The sequence below is a fragment of the Babylonia areolata genome, chromosome 27 (assembly GCF_041734735.1).
Source record: "Babylonia areolata isolate BAREFJ2019XMU chromosome 27, ASM4173473v1, whole genome shotgun sequence".
In the NCBI taxonomy this organism is placed as follows: Eukaryota; Metazoa; Mollusca; class Gastropoda; order Neogastropoda; family Buccinidae; genus Babylonia; species Babylonia areolata.
Genome location: NC_134902.1, coordinates 8648860 through 8652989, shown reverse-complemented (window position 1 = coordinate 8652989; position 4130 = coordinate 8648860).

Genomic DNA, 4130 nt, shown 5'->3' with positions numbered 1-4130 from the left:
CGGAAAGCAAGGGGCATGGAGAACAACTGGGAGGTGTGAGCGGAAAGCAAGGGGCATGGAGAACAACTGGGAAGGTGTTGCTTGCTGGACTCCCACAGACACGGTCCTTAGCTGCTGCCTTCACCACGCTGCCAGAGTTTGTCACACGTCACGTGTCACGACAACAGACCACAGCTTTCCAGACCATTTCTTCACTTCAGCGGGTGGACTGAACGCACACCTGTGTTCAGTTTGTGTCAAAACCCCATGTGGTTTGTATTTGTATTTCTTTTTATCACAATAGATTTCTCTGTGTGAAATTCGGGCTGCTCTCCCCAGGGAGAGCGCGTCGCTACACTACAGCGCCACCCATTTTTTTTTTTTTTTTTTTCCTGCGCGTAATTCTTATTTGTTTTTCCTAAGGAAGTGGGTTTTTCCACAAAAATTTACCAGGAACAACCCTTTTGTTGCCGTGGGTTCTTTTACGTGCGCTAAGTGCATGCTGCACACGGGACCTCGGTTTATCGTCCCATCCGAATGACTAGCATCCAGACCACATCTCAAGGTCTAGTGGAGGGGGAGAAAATATCGGCGGCTGAGCCGTGATTCAAACCAGCGCGCTCAGATTCTCTCGCTTCCTAGGCGGACACGTTACCTCTAGGCCATTACTCCACATCTCTCTCCACATTTGTTTGCTTTAAGAATATATTTGTCCCCACAGATATTGTTGATGCATCAACAGGAAATTTTCAATGGTACATTAAATATTTTCCATCACAATGCAACACAATTCAAGACATCACAACACGAATAGCCCAACACAACACAACAATATGATACAACATGACACAACACAGAAACATAATACACACCACCAGTCTCACAACACCACTGTCACACCATCTCTGTCACACCACCTCTGTTACACCACCACCACTGTCACAACACCACTAACACACCACCACTGTCACAACACCACTGTCACACCACCACTGTCACACCACCTCTGTCACACCACCACCACTGTCACACCACCACTGTCACACCACCACTGTCAAAACACCACTGTCACGCCACCACTATCACAACACCACCACTGTCACACCACTACCACTGTCACAACACCACTGTCACACCACCACTGTCACACCACTACTGTCACACCACCACTGTCACAACACCACCACTGTCACACCACCACCACTGTCACAACACCACTGTCAGAACACCACTATCACACCACCACTGTCACAAAACCACCACTGTCATACCACCACTGCCACACTACCATTGTCACACCACCACCACTGTCACAACACCACTGTCACACTACCATTGTCACACCACCACTGTCACAACACCACCACTGTCACACCACCACTGTCACAACACCACCACTGACACACCACCACTTTCACACCACCACCACTGTCACAACACCACTGACACACCACCACTGTCACAACCCCACTGTCACACCACCACCACTGTCACACCACCACACTGTCAACACCACTGTCACACCACCACCACTGTCACAACACCACGTCACACCACCACCACTGTCACACCACCACTGTCACAACAACCACCACTGTCACAACACCACCACTGTCACACCACAACTCACCACACCACTGTCACACCACCACCACTGTCACACCAACCACTGTCACACCACCACCACTGTACACACCACCACTGTCACAACACCACCACTGTCACAACACCACCACGTCACAACACACTGTCACCACCCACACTGTCCACACCACACTGTACACACCACCACTTCACACACCACCACCACTGTCACACACACGTCACACACCACACTGCACAACACCACGTCACACCCCATGTCACACACCACCACCCACTGTCACACCACCACTGTCACAACCACCTGTCACACCACGTCACACCACCACTCACTACGCACACTGTCACACCACTTCACACACACCACCATGTCACACACACCACTGTCACACCCACCACTGTCACACCACCACTGTCACAACCACGCACCCACTGTCACACCACCACTGTCACAACACCACCACTGTCACACACACCACCACTTCACACACACCACTGTCACACCACCACTGTCACACCACCACTGTCACAACACCACCACTGTCACACACCACCACTGTCACAACCACCACTGTCACACACACGTCACCACCACTGTCACACACCACCACTGTCACAACCACCACTGTCACACCACCACCACTGTCACACACACTTCACACCACACTGTCACACAACACACCACGTCACACCACCACCACTGTCACAACACCACTGTCACACCACCATGTCACACCACTGTCACACCACTCACCACTGTCACAACACCACCACTGTCACACCACACACCACATGTCACACCACACCACCACTGTCACAACACCACCACTGTCACAACCACCACTGTCACCCACACCATCACACCATGTCAACACCACTGTCACAACACCACTGTCACACACCACCACTGTCACACACCACGTCACCACCACTGTCACACCCACTGTCACAACACCACCACCTGTCACAACACACCACTTCACACCACACCACACTGTCACACACCACGTCACCCCCTGTCACAACACCACTCACTGTCACACACCACGCCACTGTCACAACACCACCACTGTCACACAATCACCACACACTGTCACAACACCACTGTCACAACACCACCACTGTCACACCACCACCACTGTCACAACACACCACTGTCACACCACCACTGTCACACCACCACTGTCACACCACCCTGTCACACCACCACCCACTGTCACACACCACCACTGTCACACACCACTGCACAACACACACTACACCACCACTGTCACAACACACACTGTCACAACACCACTGTCACACCACCACATTTACACCACCACTGTCACAACACCACCACTGTCACACCACCACCACTGTCACATCACCACATTACACCACCAACACCACTGTCACACAATCACAGTTACAACACCACTGTCACACCACCACTGTCACAACACCACCACTGTTACAACACCGCTGTCACAACACCACTGTCACAACACCACCACTGTCACACCACCACCACTGTCACAACACCACTGTCACACCACCACTGTCACACCACCACTGTCACACCACCTCTGTCACAACACCACCACTGTCACACCACCACTGTCACAACACCACCACTAACACACCACCACTGTCACAACACCAGCACTGTCACAACACCACTGTCACACCACCACATTTACACCACCACTGTCACAACACCACCACTGTCACACCACCACCACTGTCACATCACCACAGTTACACCACCAACACCACTGTCACAACACCACCACTGTCACAACACCACTGTCACAACACCACCACTGTCACACCACCACCACTGTCACAACACAACTGTCACATCACCACCACTGTCACAACACCACCACTGTCACAACACCACCACTGTCACACCACCACCACCACTGTCACAACACCACCACTGTCACACTACCACTGTCACAACACCACTGCCACAACACCACCACTGTCACACCACCACTGCCACAACACCACCACTGTCACACCACCACTGTCACAACACCACCACTGTCACACCACCACTGGCACACCACCACCACCACTGTCACAACACCACCACTGTCACACCACCACTGGCACACCACCACCACCACTGTCACAACACCACCACTGTCACACTACCACCACTGTCACACCACCACTGTCACACCACCACTGTCACAACACCACTGTCACATATCACTTTGCTGTGTACAAATCGAGATAAAAAGAACTTATATTTCTTAATCGTTTAATTCTAACTGGGTAGCACATTTCCCCATCACTAGATGAAAGTATTCACTAGTGAAACATTATGAGAATATTTCAGGAAGAATCGGTAGAATTATGGATGATGAAGAAGTGCAGACTGTTATGTAAATGAAAAATCTACACACATTTACACAAACACGCAAGGTCAATTAAAAACCTTGACATATTATCACAAACTCCGAACAGTAGGCCTGCGTATAGCAAGAAAATGTTCATTAATTAGAAGTCAGATACTAGGCCTACATTAATGTAATAAGAGTATTATGCTTCCTGAA